Raw genomic sequence first — 5,902 nt, 5'->3', positions numbered from 1 at the left:
CTTCAACGACACGATGTCATTTGAAACCATTGTGAAAGATATTTATGCAGCATATTTTGTTTTCTATTTTGAATTAAATTTGCCTATAGCAAATTATATAGCAATTAAAAAAGATCAATACTTAAACTACGTATTTGATCAGTTTGAGCATGAAAATGATTTTTTCAAGTTCCAGTCGATCATGAAACCTGTTGAATAAGTTTGCTAAGATAACCAACGACTTTGTACAGTTTAAATAGTCCATTTACAAGATAATCAATGACCAAACATGGCCTGCACCTTCACCTATCTCTTAGTGACTGCCTTAGTCCTCCATTCTTCTCTTGTCTTTTGCCTTGGATAGAACCTCTTTCAATGGCAGTCCCGTCCATTCTTTTATGTTGTCTTCCCATCGCTTTCTTTGTCTTCTTTTTTCCTGGTACTGTTCCCTGAAGGAAGGTCTTTGTAAGCCCCAAAGACCTTGTAATATGGCCATAGAGTTTTCAACACTTTTAAAAACATGGAAAGTTAGATAAACATAAAGCTAAGTGTAGATGGTAATAATCCTTTTCTTTTTTGAAAGACTACCTGTAATTATACGATTAGATTATTTAATATATAGATCTAGTTTATATGTGGTTAATATAGTACATAGACACTACTAGTAAATATAAACTATTGCAAATCGATTAACTTGTATTAAGTTTATATTTCTTTCCAAACTTGGATTTGACCTAGATCTATATAGGCTACTGTATAATGCCTACTAAAGCATGGGTCTTGTGGTACATTTTATAATTCGATTGTTTATTTATGATTATGTGGTGAAAGTATTTTTAAAGATAAGTACTATAGAGATTTAATTCTTTAAAAAAAATATACTCAGCCTAATCTAAAGGAACGGATGAGTTAACTTTTTACTTATTTTTTTTTTTGCCAAAAGTATTTACATTGCTTTTACCTCAAGATTTAGAAATGTAAAAATCATCTTTTATTTTCTGCTTAGTTCACTATGACCTGTCCCTTAGTCTGATGTTCTAAATACATTTTTCACATAATTTCAAATGGATTAACAGAATTACTGTAATTGAAATGATTTTGGAATAGGAATCTATCATTATCCTGTTTTTATCTTACCATACAAATATTAGGCACAAGGAAAAGTAAATCTCTTTTAAAGAAGAGTACATCTTTCTTTTAATTGTCATTAAAATACAAAAAGTATCATTAGTAATTGCTATAAAGGTTTAATATTATTAATTTGTACTAATTTCGCAGATATAGGAAACAATTTCTTATTCTTATTCAACGCAATAATATTCCACCTAGTGACTTTTCAATGTAATAGTGGTGTAAAAGTAGTAGAGTTTCTTTCTCACCTTGTGATCTATAGGGCAGATGATGTTAAGGTCATCTGTTTCTGTGACCTAAGGTTAACGAGAGTGTCATATGGACATCACAACAATCAACCACCTTTACATTTCCCTAAGTAATGTCAGGTACCCATTAGAGCTGGGTGGACTCAAAGATCCCGACATTAAAAATCCCAGTCTTCACCAGGATTCGAACCTGGGACCGCCGGTTCAAAAGGCAAGCTCTTTACCGCTCAGCCACCGCGCCTCCTATATCAATAATACTATCTCAATAATACTTCAACTAGTGACTCAAAAATAGTATCTCAAGCCACCAAAACTATCCTAAAGAACACAAAAATAACATTGCAAGGATAACAATTAGTTTAGCACCTACTATCCTACTTTGGTGCTAGCTGAAGATGCTAACACGCCTGTATGACTTCGATTTATTTCTTGAAAAACCAAACTGCTAGGGAATCCGACTAAACACATGTTTTCATGAAGTCAGAATGAATCTTGTAAAAATGTTTTGTTGAAAAATGTTTGACATATTTCGGATGCTCCTTCAGAGTTGAAGATACTTTACTTCCTAGTCCACACCTCCCGTAGGACGACGGGGGATTGCAGCGGGCAGGGTTTGAACCCGGGACCATCGATTAATCCAAACGACAATCCAGCGCGCAAACCGCATGACCAGGCAGACAATTAGAAAAAGTTTTTTTTTTAAAATAAATATTAATACTTTTTGTATACCACATCTTCCAAGCACTTATACCATGGTCAGATCGCTCGGCCCATTCTCTTTTGTGTACATGGGGTGGGGGGTATCAGGGTCAAGGTTTCACTCAGTAAACACAGCTCTGAGGGAGTCAAATGTGGCATAAAAATATCCAAGCTAACATTGAGATTTAAACTTAGCCTCACCCCCCCCCTCCCATCGTTAGGTATTCACTTTGACTCTTTAGGGCTTCCATATTATGGGTGACTTTGACATATTGCAACCTTAGGTACCCGAACGGTTTATGCCAATCTTAAACCAACCAAACTAACCCATTCTAGAACGAATTATAAAAAAAATGTAACATTTCATGATTCAACAAATATGCAGCTCAGTTACAGGTGACAAGATAAAAACAAACTTTCAGCCTTGTGGCTGCCCGAGGCAGCAAGTGTTAGCATCAAGATAGGCTGATTGCTGTAGTTCAAAACATCACAGAAACTGGTCCTTATATTATATTGTGTTTACAAGTATTTCAGTAACACTAACTAGAGTGTATAAAATCCTCCCCCCCCCCTTTTTTTTTTCCTAAAGCTGTTAATGATTGTTAAAATTGTAAGTTAATTTTATAATCTATTTTATTTTCAATGTTGTACTTAATTAGAAGTAGACCTGTTACGAATTTTTCTAATATACCTAAAAACAAATGAGTATGTGTAACATACACCATAAAATATAAAACAGGGGAGATAACTAAAATAAAACATATTTATTACGTATAATTTAGGTTAGCTCCCTCCACGTATATGTACATGCATTTTTAAAAAAGTCAAAGATTTTAATGTTTCGGATGTTCCTTCAAAGTTGAAGATAATTTATTTCCTAGTCCAAACCTCCCGCAGGACGACGGGGGAAGGCAGCGGACAGGGTATGAGCCAGGGATCATTTACTCTTTTAGACGACCGAACGACAGTCCAGCACGCATACAGCCATCCTACAAACATGCATCAGATTTCATGTGTCTTTTTAAACTTAAAGATCTAGTTACAAGTCATTTACAGCGCCATGAACACTATGCTACGTGCCAAAAAATCTCCTACATGGCTGGTCTGTAGTTAAAAAATACAGAAAGGCTAGGAGCTGTGTCGTCATTGACAAGCTACAGTTTGAGATCATCTCCCCGTAATTTACTCAATTCTTAACTCTGTTTGGTTTGAAACGTAGGGAGTCAATACGCAAGTTACCATGGATACAGACCATCGTCCTTTGTGGAGACAAAAAATGACAATGTGGATTTAAAAAAATGTATTTTTTAAAAATTATAAAAGTAAGCCCCAGAAGAGCAGCTAATTTGCTAGATTAACCAACACATATATTCAAAGCATGAATTACTTGTTCTTTTCTCTTAATTTTTTTCTATTTTATTGGACCTTCATATCCCTTTCCTGGCAGTTCAGAGTAATACATAATAAAGAATATGACTTAACACAATTTAAAGTACAGCCAATGGTTGAAGCCTTATGAGTACGCTAACATTCCCACAATGCAACAAAAGAATTTAAAATGCAATGTAGTCCTAGTAAAAACAAACAAGGTTGTGTATTTATGCAAAATAGTAAAAGCTCATAGCAATCGTAAGTACAGTCCATGAATGCACAGATCAACTATAATCTCGTGGATGCAGACATATCCACACAGTGCTGAATTTACGAATAAGCTGCACAAGGTGTAACTTAGGGCCCCCATTTTATTGGGCACGACCCAAAAAATGTCTGTGTGAGTTTGTTATGTTTTATAATGATTTAAGTTAAAGATATTTCACAAGTCATAGTATTGAACGTACTTCTGACAAATTATATCGAGACTTTAAAAAGTCCCTATACCTAAACTAGCTTATGATTTTATCAAGTCTGGATTAGATAAGATCAAATAATTTTATTGGACAAGAAATAAAAATTGAGTTTGACTACAATTGTCCACCTCAGCATTACTACTATAACAGGGGTGGGCAACATTTTTGTATCGCGGGCCGCATTAAAAAATGTATATATCTTAGAAAGATACGCTAGCTAAGTGTGTAGAATGTCTTTTAATTCATCTTTACACTGTATTATATTAACGTTTCTTTCTATTTTTTCCGAAACACTCCACGTTGAAAAATTACAACAAGAGTTAGGATTTTTGTAACCAATTTTACGATTTTTTAAATTTACTGTTGCCTTTTAATATCACAATATCTCCACAAATATACATTAGTACTTAATGTGCAGTATTTTAATTTTTACACTCGTGCATAATGTTCCGGAACTGTGAAACTATCTTACTAGTTGTTACCCCTATGACCGTTGTCAAATTCCAGTCAGTCAAAATTGACCAGTAGTTAAACTTGTTTAGTTTCCACACAAAAAAAGTTAAAACGTTAAATGTCGGGACGAGCGAAACCTGCCCTTGTGAAGCATAACCCGAGAATGCTGACCATGTCCTTCAACGGTGCATACTAAATCAAGAGACTCGAACAAGACTCTTCAAAGACTATTCGGAGAGCTGCCTGATCTGGAAGCCAATACGCGGTTCATCTCAGATGTAGAATTACTGATCTGAACCCTACAACATGTGAAATGAGATCGAAGAAGAAGAAGAACTGATGTATGTATACTCAAATACTGTGAACAGCAGCAAGGTTTTTTTTAAGTGTGGAAATACAGCTTCTGGCACCCATGAGACTCCCGTGGTAGTACTGACTGGAACTTCTCTTTGTTTGGAGTTATGTCCTCTGGAGATGAATCAACGTCTGCGATAAATGGTGAATGGTAAATGGTATTGAAACTGGTTCTTGACGTCTTAAAATTTGCTTTTATAAACTGCACAATTAAGGAATCTTAATAAGTGTTGTACTTTTAATTATTTCACTAAAAATAGCTTCCCTTTTCAGCATAGGAAAATGACAAAAACTATTTTCTTTTGCTTGCCTGTAGAAATGGGAAAGCCTTGTATGAAATGTATTAATATGCATTTATATTTCATATGTAAGCATCCCATTGCAATAGCAATCATAATAAGAAACATGGAATATGTTTTCCACTCTTCATTAGAAATACTGGTAACAAAGTCACAGTCAATGTCCTTCTAGTAACATAACAATTTCTTCCTTGATATTTTATTTCTCATTTGCCTTGCCCAAGCTAAGCTAGCGATTCATTGGATTATTTTGTTCATAATTCGGAACTACCCGTGGTTAACATCCATAGCTCTAATAAGTTTGATTGCTGCAGAATGTGGTTATATACAATGTAGAAATTTTTATGCAGCTTTGTGCAAACTTTCTTGTTTAAAGTTTATGGTTGGGATATTTTTTATAAAAAAAAGTTTTTTTCTCAGTCAAAGATCGAGCTCCATCAGTTGTTACACTTGCCATCTTGTTCCAAGCCTACCCAACACTCAGAGATTGTGTCTTGAATTGAGTGTATTGATGTATATCAAATTAACATAATCTTCGTTTACTCAAAACTTTTTATAATGAGACAGTTTCAATAATTTATATATATATTATTTTTAATATTTGCATTTTTATATGTATATACTGTGGGCACGCCTGATTGCTTTAGGTGTCGGCGGGCCGCATAAAACACTTCGGCGGGCCGCATGTGGCCCGCGGGCCGTAATTTGCCCACTCCTGTACCATAACAATCAATCTAGAGACACAAACAACATTCACATTCGTGATAAACAAATACACACACACGCACACATAACCAGCACTTTATGAAATAGGCTTGTATGTGACAACGGACCTTGAAACGGTTTTTTAATCTTTCTGTTCTAGCCTTAATGGAAAAGAGTAGACCACTTC

Source organism: Biomphalaria glabrata, chromosome 9 (genome assembly GCF_947242115.1).
Source record: "Biomphalaria glabrata chromosome 9, xgBioGlab47.1, whole genome shotgun sequence".
NCBI classification, from domain to species: Eukaryota; Metazoa; Mollusca; class Gastropoda; family Planorbidae; genus Biomphalaria; species Biomphalaria glabrata.
Note: the sequence above shows the minus strand (reverse complement) of the source record.